The sequence below is a fragment of the Balearica regulorum genome, chromosome 2, assembly GCF_011004875.1.
Source record: "Balearica regulorum gibbericeps isolate bBalReg1 chromosome 2, bBalReg1.pri, whole genome shotgun sequence".
NCBI classification, from domain to species: Eukaryota; Metazoa; Chordata; class Aves; order Gruiformes; family Gruidae; genus Balearica; species Balearica regulorum.
In genome coordinates this window covers 6,430,872-6,449,309 of record NC_046185.1, presented here as the reverse complement: position 1 = coordinate 6,449,309, position 18,438 = coordinate 6,430,872, and the positions used below count along the sequence as shown (strand labels likewise).

The window sequence follows — 18,438 nt, the reverse complement described above, 5'->3', positions numbered from 1 at the left end:
CTTACTGCTTGGTCCCTTCTCAGGTGTTTGGTAAGATCAGCCATAACTTTCTGGTTTGAGGAGAAAGTCCAGAATCAGCTCTACTGGAAAACAAAAAAACGCTCTGGGAGCAGAAGTGGTTTTAACAACTGCCAGAATCTACTGCTAGAAAACCATTATCTTAGATCCTATTCCTGTTAAATCACCTGTATACATGGCCATTGTCTGCTCAGAATACCATTTCTATGAAAAGAGATCAGACTTGGACATTTTGCATTAGAGTGAGAAAGAAGTTAATATTATGTGGTTTATCCTGCAACAGTTTTCACATGCAATAGTATTGTTGGAGGAGTAAATTAGGTCTCCAGGGGGTCCTAATCACTCGGCTACAGACTTATGCTCCCACTTGTGCTCTGCCGGGTTTCATGAATCTCAAATTGTTTTGCTATCTAGCAGATTACTTTCCTCAGGAGGGAGTAAAGAATGACAAATATCCACAAATTCCCTCATTCCCCTACCCGGTTTTGCATCTAGACTGTTAAAGTAGCTTACTTGGAAAACAAAAGAAGAGGACTGAATCTCTACAGGTAGAGGTGGATATCAACCTGCACTCTCCCACCTCATGGGAAAGTCATTATGGAAGAAAAGTTCAAGGCAGAGAGAAGAAAATCGATGATGTCCCAAACTTTTGACTTGTATGAGGCTTTCTGTGAGAATCTTTAATGGACCACACTCCTCCAGGAAGGATCCTGACGAAGCAGAATGATATTTGTATCAAACATCAAAGCCCTACTAGAACAGAAATATTCTGTGGCGTTGAAGAGGAACTTAAAGCAGCTAGAGAAATTTTGGGTAAATGAGTAACTAAAGTTTCTGTGGCATTTAGATGTCTCCCGATCTAGAGTAAAATCTCTTGAGGTAAAGTACAACTACGCATTGTGTGAAGAATCACTGCCTCTTGTTTGCTTCTTTGAATCTGACACTTGTTACTTTTGGTGATATCTAGGTTTTGTGCTGAGAAGAGGATAACCATTCCCTATTCACTTTCCCCAGACCACCCATGATTTTGCAGACCTGTGACACTCCTACAGTGCTTGGTGGGAGCAAGGGCAGGTAGCCTGGCAGAAATACAGAGAAACTGTCCGAGCAGCCAGGGATCAGGTTAGGAAAGCCAAAGCCCTGATAGAAATTTGTCTGGCCAGGGATGTCAAGGACAACAAGAAAAGCTTCTATAGGTATGTTAGTGATAAAAGGAGGACGAGGGTGTCCCGATCCAATATCGGGCAGGTTTCGATACGATCCCAAGAGCAAGATTAAGACACAAACGAGGTCAAATACCGTATACCAGAAACAGTTTTTTATTATGAAAAGAGTAAAAAAGAAACGGTAAAGGTAACCGATAAGAGCGATAGGACAGGGCAGAAAAGAAAAGCAGAAAACCAAGCAAGACTCTGGGATAGAATCGCAAGAATAGTCACCGCCACGGATCCACGGTGTCTCAGTGGGGGAAAGGGGTCCAAATCTCTCGTTCTGCGACGGCGGACGAAGACGTGGGTCCACAGCGTCCCATGGACGAAGGCACGGCGCGGGTCCACAGCGTCTCAGAGGTCCGTCTTGGGAGAGTCCAAATCTCTTGTTCTGTGGCGGTGGGCGAAGGCGCACCATCCTCATCTTGGCAGTCCCCTTTTATACTGCTGGCGGTCTTCACGATGGCACGTACGACACGGCTTCCACGTTCCTGCACATGCATACACACAGTTCCAGCCCCATTCTTCACGCGGCTGTTATCTGACTCTGTGGCGCATGACCTGGCAAGGCGTTTTTTGCAGCTTGAAAGTCTCGACGACCCGGCAATCATCCTTATGCCCTGGCAATCGTCTTTATCGTCCTTATTGCACTCAGTAGCTGAGCAAAGCGATCTTTGAGACAAAAGTTCTTACAGTCCGGTTTCTCACACCACCCCGTGGCTCAAAGATTGCTTCAGGACCCATGGCTGTTTTGAGAAAAGGTAGTTGTATAGAAAAAGGTTGGAAAAGAGCACCTCATACAATTTGCACTACTGACGGCGTGGATCGACGTGCGGCACGAATTTGCTTAACACCGTCGGGTGAAACAGTAGTTACAAATTGCATGTTGGTTACAACATGTTGAATCAATTGTATAAAACATGGAATAATACCTGGTAAAAACATCAGCATGGCAAAAACACATAACAAGTAGAATAAGATTCGCTTAACCCATGGGCCACCTGGGAGCCAGGAGAATAAGTCAATGTCCCAGCCTTTCCATGTCTGAACAGGGACATGGGCCAGCTTCCATATTCCTGTGGCAATTTGTTTGACAACTTTCCCGTTGTCATCAATCTTTAAGCAACAGTTAGAATCATTTAGTTTACCACAGACACCCCCTTCTTCGGCTAACAGGTAATCGAGAACCATACGATGTTGAAATATTGCTGCTCGCATTTGCGTGGCTTGGTCCGCTAATAGGTCAAGAGCACGGGCTCTCTCATTGGTAATAATCTCTAGGACGGCTTGCAATCGAATAATGTTTAAATTGTAGATAGGTTCTCGAGCACCGCTAACCCACTCATTGGAGTTCCAGGTGGCAGGTCCATAATGTTCTACGATACATTGAGGGGTCCACTCATCTTTGCCCCAGGTTTGACTACTTCCACTTGCTATAGAGGTATCAATGGACTGCCGATGTCGACTGAGATCATCATATACCTTAACACCCAACCCGTCACCTTCATTTCTGGGAGTAGAAAAAAACAGGGGCGAATTGCCCCCACATAACGCACCCCAGTCCAATTTGCTGTTAACAGTTTATAAGCAGATTGGCCACATACCCGATAATGTCCCTTCAGAGCACGATGCCCGTTGGCAAAGGGGCTCCATGAATTTGACCCTTTTGGATTGTCCCAATAATTGCCTTGTGCCCACGGACTTGAGGGGGTTATGAGGGAGTTATTTGAAGTACAATTAGTACAGTAATAGGCTCCTACCGAACTATTATATGAACAGGAACAATTCATTAACCCTCCCCAGTGGGACCTTAAGCTCCCATCTGGGGACCAGAATCCCTCCAGATACCAAATACCACCTGTTTCATTTCACCATCTCAAGTCTATCCTCCCAGTGGAAGTACTACCATAGCTGTAAGTCAATTTACAGTTAGATCGTCCTAGGTAGTTTCCAGTGTTGATGTTGTTGGAGGCTATACAATATTCTCCATGAGTTGGGTATCATACTGGCCAGGGCAGTGATGTATTGTCTTCCCAATAGGCATCATTTTTAATTTCACTGTAGTTGCTCACCAGCCATTCAGGGGAAATGGGGATAGCAGTCCATGGCCAACTTTCTAAACCTAACGGTCCACCACAAACCCAACACTTAGTAAGATTAAAAGCGTTAGCTACTTGTTGGCCTAAAGCAACAAATTCATTTTGCCATAACAATTTTTTTGGGGGGCGGGAGCGCAGAAGCTTCCCCCGCTATTAAAGATGGTGATAATGGCCAGCCAAAACACTATTTGCAATAGTACACTCTGTATCCTATAAAGATTAACAAAACAATCCCTGACAAAACTCCACAGGTGATTAGCAACTTCAAGTGTTCATGAATTCCTTCAGACAGGCTCCAGAACTTTCACCTGAAAGAGAAAAGAAAACAAACTCAGTTCCCTTCCAGGAACCAGAAGAGTGTGATGGTTAGAAGGATGGAATAATCCACCTTGTGTTAATCTTGTGTTCCTTCCCACAGGCATCTTTTGCTTTCCAGGCATACTTACTCATTGGGGTTTCCGGTACCAGGGGTACGGCCCCCACAGTGGGGAGTTCAACCAAAACGGGCTGGCCTGGAAAGTGCGATGGATTCTTGGGATAATCAGAGCCACATGGGGCTGGCATAATGGTTGGAGCCTTTGGACAAAATGCTGTGATTTTTGGGCATCCATTTACTCCCTCTCTGGCCCCCAAAGTTATCGGATAAGGTTTAACATTTGTAAGCTTCGAAGGGGGAAGTAGTGGCGCAGCTTGTAGCAGCTGAATATCTACAGTGGGAGAGCCAAATGACCACTGTCTCCCTTTATTATCAATCCAGGTCTTCCCTTTCAGAACATCAAGTCCCAAGAGGTTGAATGGAAGCTCTCCCACTACCATAGCCACTGCAGTGGCACTATTTTCTCCCGGCAGACACAGGCTGACCATTGCCAATGCCTGTAGTTTAACATTGCCAAATGCATCTGCCACAGTGTTTGCTTGGAGGATGTAACTCCACAATTAGCAGCATCTTTTGTTCTAATAGCTGAAATTTGGGCACCAGTATCTATCAAAAAACGTGACTAGAACTTGTTTTGGTCCTATGAGGCCTGTAATTAGCAAATCACCCTGGCCATTCTCAGTGAGCTGTCTGATATGTATCCAACCTTCGCCCCTCCGCTCACCACTGAAGGGCAAAGGATCTAGTTTCCCGCTGGGTTTTGGGAGGCATTTATTTCTGATAAATCAATCAAGGAGGGTGCACTGGGAGCAGTATCCTCAAAATATACTTCTCCATTTGTCGATTTAGTGGGCCATCCTGTTACCAACTTTTCTAATTTGTGTGTTGGCAGTCCGTCCATTAAGTCACATGGGATCCCCTTCTGTTGTCCCTCCGCCCACAGTCTATTATGTCTGTTCGGGATGTCTGTCCCTCCCGGTGGTTTGGAGAGAGGTACTCTCCTATCATTCCCAGGGCATGGAACTACTTTTACTTCCGCTCGCCTCAAGCCCCTGGGGTCCGTTTTGGCAGTTGGAGGGTTAATGGGGCCATACTTGCGCCCATAATTGATCAGTTCTTGAGCCACCTCCCCCCAGGTCCACATTTTCCTGTCCAAGGGTCAGCGATGCGGCATAAGTCCTTCTAAAGCAGCCGCAACTCTGTTGCCTTGGGGCATTGCTTGTATTTTCCCCTGTAATTGTATACCAATTGGTTTCAAGGAATTGGGGAGTCCCCTTATAAGGGGGGGTCATTTGTTCAGGATCTACCGGCATCATCATTGGGGACTCCTGTCTAGGTTCCAACTTTCGATCATACATCATCTGCAGAGAAGCTGCCTTCTGCACACTCTCTACTAATTGATCCACAGTCCCCGTAATCGCAAGAGGGTCCCCCCTCTCCAGGGGGTTCAAGCTACCTGCCCAATAGGCTGCCCGCTGGATCAGAGACCAGGGGGAATGGTGGTTCCCAGTAGTTAAAAACACTCCTGGTCCCCAATACCCTTCTGCCTCTCTTTCACTTAACAGAATCTGGTCCCCCCCAGACAGCGACACTCTCCACACATACTCTGTTTCTGATTCCTTGGGGGTTCGGCCAAATTCCTTCTTTAGTTTCATCAACTCGACAGCAGTATAAGGGACTTCCTTGGTTGTAACTTGGGGGGACTGGTCCTGCTCATCGTCATAAATGTACTCGGTCTTGACCAAGGGTTGCAGCAAAAGCAGTTCTAATTTCTCTACTTTCTCTTTCACTGCCTGCAGGTCGTTAAAGGGGTAGCCAATTTCAGATCTTGGGGGAATTTCCTCGCAGGTAGTATCCGCAAGGAGCCGATCCTTAAGGGCAGTCTGCAAATGTTTCACTTGATCCTTTTCCACCTTAAGTTGTTCTTTTAATTCCGCCACTTGCTCCTGAAGGGACCGGGTAAGGCTTTGAAGGCATTAGATAGTTAGGGACTCCGCAGTACAGCAACGATCTCTAGCCTCTACCACGGTGGCTAAGCTAGCACCAAGAACGGCACAAATAACTGCTTTTCCTTTTCCTGCTCTTAGTCTCGCATCTTTGTACAAGGCGCCCATTCGGTCAACCACGCTCTGCAAATTATGCCAATTTCCCTGAGCCCAGTCCACCCTGGGCACAGAGGGTTGCGCTCTGTGTTTCTCCAGAAAATCAAACAAAACTTCCCGAAGGAACGGTTCTATCATCACTCATTTTGTTTAAAGTGGGGAAGCGGTCGTCTCAGGAAGGCAGCACGTAAGTTTCAAACAAAACAAGCTCACCCCCCTTATGTTCCTGAGAGGTCTCAAGTATTTGGGAAACAATACAATACGGCACACAAGTTTCAAACAAAGCACAAGTCCACCCCCCTTACATTCCGGAGAGGAAGAGCTTTTATTCAAAGCAGGGAAGCAGTCTTCTCAGGAAGGCAGCACATGACTTTCAAACAAGACAACAAGCCGACCCCCTTACGTTCCTGAGAGGTACACTCATTATGCAAAACAGGGTAAAATGCAGTACTCTCGCTTCAAGGGATCCTGTCCGTGACGCCAATTTAAAAGTCCCGATCCGATATCGGGCAGGTTTCGATACGATCCCAAGAGCAAGATTAAGACACAAACGAGGTCAAATGCCGTATACCAGAAACAGTTTTTATTATGAAAAGAGTAAAAAAAAGAAAAGGTAAAGGTAACCGATAAGAGCGATAGGACAGGGCAGAAAAGAAAAGCAGAAAACCAAGCAAGACTCTGGGATAGAATCGCAAGAATAGTCACCGCCACGGATCCACGGTGTCTCAGTGGGGGAAAGGGGTCCAAATCTCTCGTTCTGCGACGGCGGACGAAGACGTGGGTCCACAGCGTCCCATGGACGAAGGCACGGCACGGGTCCACAGCGTCTCAGAGGTCCGTCTTGGGAGAGTCCAAATCTCTTGTTCTGTGGCGGTGGGCGAAGGCGCACCATCCTCATCTTGGCAGTCCCCTTTTATACTGCTGGCGGTCTTCACGATGGCACATACAACATGGCTTCCACGTTCCTGCACATGCATACACACAGTTCCAGCCCCATTCTTCACGCGGCTGTTATCTGACTCTGTGGCGCATGACCTGGCAAGGCGTTTTTTGCAGCTTGAAAGTCTCGACGACCCGGCAATCATCCTTATGCCCTGGCAATCGTCTTTATCGTCCTTATTGCACTCAGTAGCTGAGCAAAGCGATCTTTGAGACAAAAGTTCTTACAGTCCGGTTTCTCACACCACCCCGTGGCTCAAAGATTGCTTCAGGACCCATGGCTGTTTTGAGAAAAGGTAGTTGTATAGAAAAAGGTTGGAAAAGAGCACCTCATACAATTTGCACTACTGACGGCGTGGATCGACGTGCGGCACGAATTTGCTTAACACCGTCGGGTGAAACAGTAGTTACAAATTGCATGTTGGTTACAACATGTTGAATCAATTGTATAAAACATGGAATAATACCTGGTAAAAACATCAGCATGGCAAAAACACATAACAAGTAGAATAAGATTCGCTTAACCCATGGGCCACCTGGGAGCCAGGAGAATAAGTCAATGTCCCAGCCTTTCCATGTCTGAACAGGGACATGGGCCAGCTTCCATATTCCTGTGGCAATTTGTTTGACAACTTTCCCGTTGTCATCAATCTTTAAGCAACAGTTAGAATCATTTAGTTTACCACAGACACCCCCTTCTTCGGCTAACAGGTAATCGAGAACCATACGATGTTGAAATATTGCTGCTCGCATTTGCGTGGCTTGGTCCGCTAATAGGTCAAGAGCACGGGCTCTCTCATTGGTAATAATCTCTAGGACGGCTTGCAATCGAATAATGTTTAAATTGTAGATAGGTTCTCGAGCACCGCTAACCCACTCATTGGAGTTCCAGGTGGCAGGTCCATAATGTTCTACGATACATTGAGGGGTCCACTCATCTTTGCCCCAGGTTTGACTACTTCCACTTGCTATAGAGGTATCAATGGACTGCCGATGTCGACTGAGATCATCATATACCTTAACACCCAACCCGTCACCTTCATTTCTGGGAGTAGAAAAAAACAGGGGCGAATTGCCCCCACATAACGCACCCCAGTCCAATTTGCTGTTAACAGTTTATAAGCAGATTGGCCACATACCCGATAATGTCCCTTCAGAGCACGATGCCCGTTGGCAAAGGGGCTCCATGAATTTGACCCTTTTGGATTGTCCCAATAATTGCCTTGTGCCCACGGACTTGAGGGGGTTATGAGGGAGTTATTTGAAGTACAATTAGTACAGTAATAGGCTCCTACCGAACTATTATATGAACAGGAACAATTCATTAACCCTCCCCAGTGGGACCTTAAGCTCCCATCTGGGGACCAGAATCCCTCCAGATACCAAATACCACCTGTTTCATTTCACCATCTCAAGTCTATCCTCCCAGTGGAAGTACTACCATAGCTGTAAGTCAATTTACAGTTAGATCGTCCTAGGTAGTTTCCAGTGTTGATGTTGTTGGAGGCTATACAATATTCTCCATGAGTTGGGTATCATACTGGCCAGGGCAGTGATGTATTGTCTTCCCAATAGGCATCATTTTTAATTTCACTGTAGTTGCTCACCAGCCATTCAGGGGAAATGGGGATAGCAGTCCATGGCCAACTTTCTAAACCTAACGGTCCACCACAAACCCAACACTTAGTAAGATTAAAAGCGTTAGCTACTTGTTGGCCTAAAGCAACAAATTCATTTTGCCATAACAATTTTTTTGGGGGGCGGGAGCGCAGAAGCTTCCCCCGCTATTAAAGATGGTGATAATGGCCAGCCAAAACACTATTTGCAATAGTACACTCTGTATCCTATAAAGATTAACAAAACAATCCCTGACAAAACTCCACAGGTGATTAGCAACTTCAAGTGTTCATGAATTCCTTCAGACAGGCTCCAGAACTTTCACCTGAAAGAGAAAAGAAAACAAACTCAGTTCCCTTCCAGGAACCAGAAGAGTGTGATGGTTAGAAGGATGGAATAATCCACCTTGTGTTAATCTTGTGTTCCTTCCCACAGGCATCTTTTGCTTTCCAGGCATACTTACTCATTGGGGTTTCCGGTACCAGGGGTACGGCCCCCACAGTGGGGAGTTCAACCAAAACGGGCTGGCCTGGAAAGTGCGATGGATTCTTGGGATAATCAGAGCCACATGGGGCTGGCATAATGGTTGGAGCCTTTGGACAAAATGCTGTGATTTTTGGGCATCCATTTACTCCCTCTCTGGCCCCCAAAGTTATCGGATAAGGTTTAACATTTGTAAGCTTCGAAGGGGGAAGTAGTGGCGCAGCTTGTAGCAGCTGAATATCTACAGTGGGAGAGCCAAATGACCACTGTCTCCCTTTATTATCAATCCAGGTCTTCCCTTTCAGAACATCAAGTCCCAAGAGGTTGAATGGAAGCTCTCCCACTACCATAGCCACTGCAGTGGCACTATTTTCTCCCGGCAGACACAGGCTGACCATTGCCAATGCCTGTAGTTTAACATTGCCAAATGCATCTGCCACAGTGTTTGCTTGGAGGATGTAACTCCACAATTAGCAGCATCTTTTGTTCTAATAGCTGAAATTTGGGCACCAGTATCTATCAAAAAACGTGACTAGAACTTGTTTTGGTCCTATGAGGCCTGTAATTAGCAAATCACCCTGGCCATTCTCAGTGAGCTGTCTGATATGTATCCAACCTTCGCCCCTCCGCTCACCACTGAAGGGCAAAGGATCTAGTTTCCCGCTGGGTTTTGGGAGGCATTTATTTCTGATAAATCAATCAAGGAGGGTGCACTGGGAGCAGTATCCTCAAAATATACTTCTCCATTTGTCGATTTAGTGGGCCATCCTGTTACCAACTTTTCTAATTTGTGTGTTGGCAGTCCGTCCATTAAGTCACATGGGATCCCCTTCTGTTGTCCCTCCGCCCACAGTCTATTATGTCTGTTCGGGATGTCTGTCCCTCCCGGTGGTTTGGAGAGAGGTACTCTCCTATCATTCCCAGGGCATGGAACTACTTTTACTTCCGCTCGCCTCAAGCCCCTGGGGTCCGTTTTGGCAGTTGGAGGGTTAATGGGGCCATACTTGCGCCCATAATTGATCAGTTCTTGAGCCACCTCCCCCCAGGTCCACATTTTCCTGTCCAAGGGTCAGCGATGCGGCATAAGTCCTTCTAAAGCAGCCGCAACTCTGTTGCCTTGGGGCATTGCTTGTATTTTCCCCTGTAATTGTATACCAATTGGTTTCAAGGAATTGGGGAGTCCCCTTATAAGGGGGGGTCATTTGTTCAGGATCTACCGGCATCATCATTGGGGACTCCTGTCTAGGTTCCAACTTTCGATCATACATCATCTGCAGAGAAGCTGCCTTCTGCACACTCTCTACTAATTGATCCACAGTCCCCGTAATCGCAAGAGGGTCCCCCCTCTCCAGGGGGTTCAAGCTACCTGCCCAATAGGCTGCCCGCTGGATCAGAGACCAGGGGGAATGGTGGTTCCCAGTAGTTAAAAACACTCCTGGTCCCCAATACCCTTCTGCCTCTCTTTCACTTAACAGAATCTGGTCCCCCCCAGACAGCGACACTCTCCACACATACTCTGTTTCTGATTCCTTGGGGGTTCGGCCAAATTCCTTCTTTAGTTTCATCAACTCGACAGCAGTATAAGGGACTTCCTTGGTTGTAACTTGGGGGGACTGGTCCTGCTCATCGTCATAAATGTACTCGGTCTTGACCAAGGGTTGCAGCAAAAGCAGTTCTAATTTCTCTACTTTCTCTTTCACTGCCTGCAGGTCGTTAAAGGGGTAGCCAATTTCAGATCTTGGGGGAATTTCCTCGCAGGTAGTATCCGCAAGGAGCCGATCCTTAAGGGCAGTCTGCAAATGTTTCACTTGATCCTTTTCCACCTTAAGTTGTTCTTTTAATTCCGCCACTTGCTCCTGAAGGGACCGGGTAAGGCTTTGAAGGCATTAGATAGTTAGGGACTCCGCAGTACAGCAACGATCTCTAGCCTCTACCACGGTGGCTAAGCTAGCACCAAGAACGGCACAAATAACTGCTTTTCCTTTTCCTGCTCTTAGTCTCGCATCTTTGTACAAGGCGCCCATTCGGTCAACCACGCTCTGCAAATTATGCCAATTTCCCTGAGCCCAGTCCACCCTGGGCACAGAGGGTTGCGCTCTGTGTTTCTCCAGAAAATCAAACAAAACTTCCCGAAGGAACGGTTCTATCATCACTCATTTTGTTTAAAGTGGGGAAGCGGTCGTCTCAGGAAGGCAGCACGTAAGTTTCAAACAAAACAAGCTCACCCCCCTTATGTTCCTGAGAGGTCTCAAGTATTTGGGAAACAATACAATACGGCACACAAGTTTCAAACAAAGCACAAGTCCACCCCCCTTACATTCCGGAGAGGAAGAGCTTTTATTCAAAGCAGGGAAGCAGTCTTCTCAGGAAGGCAGCACATGACTTTCAAACAAGACAACAAGCCGACCCCCTTACGTTCCTGAGAGGTACACTCATTATGCAAAACAGGGTAAAATGCAGTACTCTCGCTTCAAGGGATCCTGTCCGTGACGCCAATTTAAAAGTCCCGATCCGATATCGGGCAGGTTTCGATACGATCCCAAGAGCAAGATTAAGACACAAACGAGGTCAAATGCCGTATACCAGAAACAGTTTTTATTATGAAAAGAGTAAAAAAAAGAAAAGGTAAAGGTAACCGATAAGAGCGATAGGACAGGGCAGAAAAGAAAAGCAGAAAACCAAGCAAGACTCTGGGATAGAATCGCAAGAATAGTCACCGCCACGGATCCACGGTGTCTCAGTGGGGGAAAGGGGTCCAAATCTCTCGTTCTGCGACGGCGGACGAAGACGTGGGTCCACAGCGTCCCATGGACGAAGGCACGGCGCGGGTCCACAGCGTCTCAGAGGTCCGTCTTGGGAGAGTCCAAATCTCTTGTTCTGTGGCGGTGGGCGAAGGCGCACCATCCTCATCTTGGCAGTCCCCTTTTATACTGCTGGCGGTCTTCACGATGGCACATACAACATGGCTTCCACGTTCCTGCACATGCATACACACAGTTCCAGCCCCATTCTTCACGCGGCTGTTATCTGACTCTGTGGCACATGACCTGGCAAGGCGTTTTTTGCAGCTTGAAAGTCTCGACGACCCGGCAATCATCCTTACGCCCCAGCAATCGTCTTTATCGTCCTTATCGCGCTCAGTAGCTGGAGGGGTTTCCCGCTTGAGCAAAGCGATCTTTGAGACAAAAGTTCTTACAGTCCAGTTTCTCACAGAGGGAAAATGTGGGTCTCCTCCAGAATGAAATGGGTGACCTGGTTACCCAGGATATGGAGAAGGCTGAGGTACTCAGAGACTTCTTTGCCTCAGTCTTCACTGGCAAATGCTTGAGCCACACTGCCCAGGTCACAGAAGGCAGGGACTGGGAGAATGCAGAACTGCCCACTGTAGGAGAAGATCAGGTTCAAGAATATCTAAGGAACCTGAAGGTGCATAAGTCCATGGGACCTCATGAGATGCATTTGTGGGTCTTGAGGGAACTGGCAGATGAAGTGGCCAGGCCACTCGCCATCATATTTGAGAAGTCCTGGCAGTCCGACGAAGTTCCCACTGACTGTAAAAGGGGGAACATAAGCCCCATTTTTAATAAGGGAAAAAAGGAAGACCCAGGGAACTACAGGGCAGTCAGTCTCACCTCTGTGCCTGGCAAGATTATGGAGCAGACCCTCCTGGAGACTAGGCTGAGGCACATGGAAAATAAGGAGGTGACTGCTGACAGCCGACACGGCTTCACTAAGGGCAAACTGTGCCTGACAGATTTGATGGCCTTCTATGATGGGGTTACAGCGTCGGTGGATAAGGGAAGGGCAACTGATATCATCTACCCGGACTTGTGCAAGGCATTTGACACTGTCCCACATGACATCCTTGTCTCTAAATTGGAGAGATGTACCACTCGGTGGATAAGGAATTGCCTGGATGGTCGCACTCAAAGAGTTGTGGTCAATGGCTCAATGTCCAAGTGGAGAACGGTGACGAGTGGTGTTCCTCAGGGACCAGTACTGGGACCAGCACAGTTCAACATCTTTGTCAGCGACATGGACGGTGGGATCGAGTGCACCCTCAGCAAGTTTGCCGATGTTTACCAAGCTGTGTGGTGTGGTCGACACGCTGGAGGGAAGGGATGCCATCCAGAGGGGCCTTGACAGGCTGGAGAGGTGGGCCCGTGTGAACTGCATGAAGTTCAACAAGGCCGAGTGCAAGGTCCTGCACGTGGGTTGGCGCAATCCCAAGCACGACTATAGGCTGGGTGGGGAATGGATTGAAAGCAGCCCTGAGGAGAAGGACTTGGGGGTATTGATTGATGAGAAGCTCAACATGAGCCGACATGATGCAACCATGTCCTGGGCTGCATCAAAAGAGGCATGACCAGCAGGTCAAGGGAGGTGATCCTGCCCCTCTACTCCACTCTCCTGAGACCCCACCTGGAGTACTGCATCCAGCTCTGGGGGCCCCAGTACAGGAGAGACATGGAGCTGCTGGAGAGAGTCCAGAGGAGGCCATGAAGCTGATCAGAGGGATGGAGCACCTCTCCTATGAGGACAGGCTGAGAGAGTTGGGGTTGTTCAGCCTGGAGAAAAGGCGGCTCCGGGGAGATCTAATTGAGGACTTCCAGTTTCTGAAGGGGCCTACAGAAAAGCTGGTGAGGACTGTTTATCAGGGAGTGTAGTGATCGGACAAGGGGTAATGGGTTTAAGCTGAAGGAGGGTCAATTTAGATTAGATGTTAGAAAGAAATTCTTTACTGTTAGAGTGGTGAGGCACTGGAACAGGTTGCCCAGAGAGGTTGTGGCTGCCCCATCCCTGGAAGTGTTCAAGGCCAGGTTGGATGGGGCTTTGGGCAATGTGGTCTAGTGGAGGGTGTCCCTGCCCATGGCAGGGGGGTTGGAACTAGATGATCTTTAAGGTCCCTTCCAACCCAAACCAGTCTGTCATTCTACTTATCCACCTGTCACCAAAGCCAGGCACTGCTTTGTGTGTGGGCGCTGAGGTTTTAGACATAAAGGCCCAGATTCATTTAACTGTAATCTTGTTACCTGACAAGACTAAATTAGTTCTATTATTACTGTACGCTTTCTCTGTAGTCAATGCAGTGGACAAGACTTTACTGAAGTCAGCTTAAGCCTTTCTGAGATGTGATCCTCCTGCCTCTGATGACGGGATGAATCTTGGCCAGAAAAGCAGAGAAATTTGGCCTTGTGTGTCCCAGATGTATGTGGTGGGCTCCGGCACTCAGCACCTACCACATTGTCAGTCAGACAGCATTCAAAGTCTCAGGAAGTTTTAAAGATTGTTAAGGTGTTTGCTTTTTCATTCAGTGCTGAGAATCATACTTTCTAAACTCAGATGTGAAACTCTATCATCTGATTAATTTGAAGACAACTAATTTGTCTACTAATCAAACCCAATATCCTGCTATTTTTGTGTATGTAGTTTAACTTTGCTCAAAAGAAAGCAAACCATTTCTATTGATTTTGTCTGCTTCTTCATATCTAGAAACTTTAACTTCTTTTTAGGTCCTAACTCATAATGTAGTTTTATCAACCTGTTCTCCAATTAACAAAATTTATTCTAATAAGTAATTGTCCTTTTTTAGTACAGTGGATGATTTTATAGTTATTGCAACTTGTAAAAAAAAAAAAAAACACAAAAAATAAAATGCAAAAAAATTTTAAATAGTAAGACTATGCATTCTTATGATTGCTATTAATTAGGAACAATAATTGCAATCCTTGATCATCTCAGCTTGGCAAGATATTTCTTTAGAAGCCAGTATAAATGCTTCAATAAAATAGGATACCAGAGCACTGCACAGAAAGTCCAGCAAATCCAGACTAACCCTATCCTGCCAGCAGAAAGACTGTTCCTTCTCACATCCTTCATATTTCCAAGGTACACGTCAGGGACTGTAAGCCAAACACAAAGTCCTAAGTTCTACGTGATAGTACAGGGGACTCTAGCTAAATAAATAAATTTTTAACTTTGAATACTGTCATGATGAACTGGTGACCTTGCTACTAACTCACAAGCCTTCATCATGCAAGTCTTCCTTATGAGATATTATTTCTACTCATATCCTCTAACGAGCACATCAGCTTAGATTTTTCTAAGAATTACTGGGAGAAGAAAAGCAGGCACTTTCTGCAAAATGGCAACGGATTTTCTTTGATGGATCAGAGAGAACATGCAAGTAAGGCTGTGCACTGCTTTGAGGAATTGACCCCCAATGCCAATCAAACACAGGGAAAAAATGGCATCAATAACTGAACATCAGTAATTTTAACAGGCAACACAAAGGAAATCCAAGCTAGAGTTTTCACAGCAATGTTAGTTATGCTACATAACCCACTGTGACAACACAAAAAATGAATTTTACAAACTAAAATCATTATGCCCATATTGTGTCAATTATGTCACTATGTTTTTATTGTTGTGGATTAAAAAAAAGAATATGGAATTAAAGCTTTTCAATTTTCTTATATGGATGAATTTGATTGAAGAATCCTATTGTTAAATTAGCATTAAAACTGTACTCTTCAAGAAGGGAGGACTCTCCTGTTGTTCTGTGCAGGCATTGCAGCTACAGTAGTGGGGACATGGTCCGTAATCCAGACTCTGAACCGCTAATGGAGCATATAAAGTAAAAGATAAATGCCAACCCATTCCTTCAGGATTTGCCAACTGAACGGTTCTTCGAACACATGCTAATCAATTTCCCTGTAATGTAAATTCACTGCCCACTCTAATGTTGAATTCTCATACATTTAGAAGCAAATATTTTTGAAAGGATTTGAAGCAGGAGATGCAATTTGTTAGTGAATATAAAGAACACGGTGCAATTGATTCCTTTAGGAGATGTGAGTCTACAGCTGAAACTGAAGTCTAGACAACAGCTACATCACTGGCATTTTAGAAGTATTGTATTACAGACTCAGCTGGCATAAAATGGTATGCACAGTGGAGCTAGAGTGATTTACACCTGCAGAAAATCTGGCTAGCTTTAAAGATTTGTTTATGAAGGTAAAAAACTAGTAACGAACAAAAATCACTTTTCTGTCTGTTTTCCTTTCTTTTTTTTCTTTTTTTTTTCTTTCTTTTTTTCTTTTTTTTTTCTTTTTTTTTTCTTTTTTTATGAACTGTCAAAAGCCAAGGAAGAAAACTGAGAGCAAACTGCTGCGACTGAAACAAAGCCTGGGATAGCAAACAATTACTAGAAAACAGCATAAGCAAATTAAAATGGAAAGGAAATGCCACAGACTACTACTGTGCTGCATTCTTTGGAGAATCAACTTGCGATGGATTGGCACAAATGCGCCTTGATCCATCATCATGTTCTCCAGTTCAGCAAGCGCAAACTGATACTTTGGAATGGAGGTAGCATGAAGTAAATGCTGTAATTTGTGACTGTGTGACAGCAAATGAAACTCGGCAAGTGGGCCAAGCTATCTGAAGCAAAACAATAATAGCTTGGTGAGCATATTAGGCAAACCCAGAGGAGAGGAGATGAAAGATTCAGGCAATAAGGGGAATGTATGTATTTTAGATGTTAGGCAACCCTATTCTCAAGGCATTATAAGCAACAAGAACATCTGAAAAGTGCATCTGGGTTGGGCAGAAACACATTCACCCCTGGTAAACACATTTCCCAATAATACCTTGGTGGGAGAAAGGAAAAAAAAATAAAGAAAATGAAAAAGGATTATCACCCTGGCTAGTAGATTCTTTTCAGATGGCATCTGGCAAGAGGTAAATTGTATTATGAGACTTTCGCCTAGTTTTTATGATTTATGGGTTCAGTTTCGTCAGATCTAGGATATGGTGTTTATTGGGTACCACACACCCTGAGAATTTATGTTGCATAGCTAAACATCATGTCTGCATATCTTTTCTCAGTAATCTCTGATAATACCCAAATGGGCTTTTTATTTTAAACATCTGGACAGCCGTATGGTTCATGAGAATTAAGGTGCTAAGTGAAGAAAACAGCACAACCATAAAACCTTTCGAATAAACAAAGCTTTCTTTGGAACATTAACTTCTTTACAGAGAAATCTTCTCTGTTCCTAAAAATGCACTTAGTACTTTATGTCTTAATCTCAAGGTAACACTTTTCTCTTACAAATAATCTCAAGGCATTTAATGGTACCATTACTGTAAAAAACTATGAGATATTTGCATGGAAGGCACATCATCAAAAGTGATATAGAAAAAAGCTCTACTTTTTTTTTTCTTCTTGCTTTTGTCTTTGTTTCATACTAAAAGCAGGGAAATACTGTTCAGCAGGGTGTTCTCTTCTACTCAGTAATAACACTGTCAGCATTGTCATAAAAATGGCTAAAGGTGTAATTTAGGGAAATTTGTCTGCATACTAATAATTGAGTTTCTATTTGTTGACATTGAAATTCAAAAGGGAGTGAGAGATAATGTAATTTATTCAGTTCTTTGGTGGAGTCTGTCTTTATGTGTGTGCATGTCTATGTCAGTGCATGTCTGCACGTGTATAGCTCAAAATCGTATATAAAACTATTCTCCCATGTGTAAATAATAAAAAAATGCTGAGAATCACTACACAAAAGTCATATAAAGAAATAAAAATCATTGCATAATACTTTCCTTCCAAAGTATTTTAGAGTTGCCAATATACTTCTATTTTATATAATTATAAAAATATATTTTTATTTTTATATCTATATATACACACACATGAGACTGCTTCCTTCAGTAATATAAGAAATCAAAATATGTAGAACTGAATATTCTAGTAGCCTTCTTTTTTTGCAATGCACTTCATTAATGATTCTATTTCTTCAATAAAATAGTGTTGTTTGATTTTGCTGAGGAATTAATTCCAATCTTAACTGAAGCCTGAGTATCAGACCCTGTATTCCTGTATTGACTCATTCTCATGCATTTAAGTCTATTTAATGCAGTGGAATAGGACGGATAAGTATAGTTTATTTGGATTTTTAAGACTAGACCCTGGATGGAAAAGAGTTAGCTAGGTCATGCTTGACCTATATTGCATCATCTGTTGTGAGGGAGCTTCCTCTGCATTTCTTCAGAGGCAAGGAGGTTGTAGCCAGGTGGGTGTTGGTCACTTCTCCCAGGTAACAAGTGATAGGACAAGAGGAAGTGGCCTCAAGTTGTGCCAGAGGAGGTTTAGATTGGATACTAAATAAAACTTCTTCACTGAAAGGGTTATCAGTCACTGGAACAGGCTGCCCAGGGAAGTGGTTGAGTCACCATCCCTGGAGGTATTTGAAAGACATGTAGATGTGGTGCTTAGGGACACGGTTTAGTGGTTGGACTTGGCAGTGCTAGGTTAACAGTTGGACCTGATGATCTTAAAGGTCTTTTTCAACCAAAACGATTCTATGATTCTATTAGAAAATTCTTGTGCAGACGTAGAGATTTTTCCTGATTATTCATCCTTTACATTCTTAATACTGACTAGTTGGTTGTACAGGTGAAAAATTACACTAGATATACACAAGGGATTTATGCAAAAATCAGTGTTTAGAGTTCACTAGCTCAGTTGCATTTTTAAGATCTTAAAGCAGGTCCTCTATTTTTTTGTTGGATTTTATTTTGTTTTTAGA

General features: G+C 44.7%; 2 pseudogenes; both read right to left on the bottom strand.

Moving 5' to 3' along the window:
- Nucleotides 1–4,443: 4,443 nt before the first annotated feature.
- LOC104634801 (uncharacterized) lies at nucleotides 4,444–5,941 on the bottom strand (annotated as a pseudogene).
- A 3,553-nt stretch (nucleotides 5,942–9,494) lies between these two features.
- LOC104639290 (uncharacterized) lies at nucleotides 9,495–10,992 on the bottom strand (annotated as a pseudogene).
- Nucleotides 10,993–18,438: the final 7,446 nt, after the last annotated feature.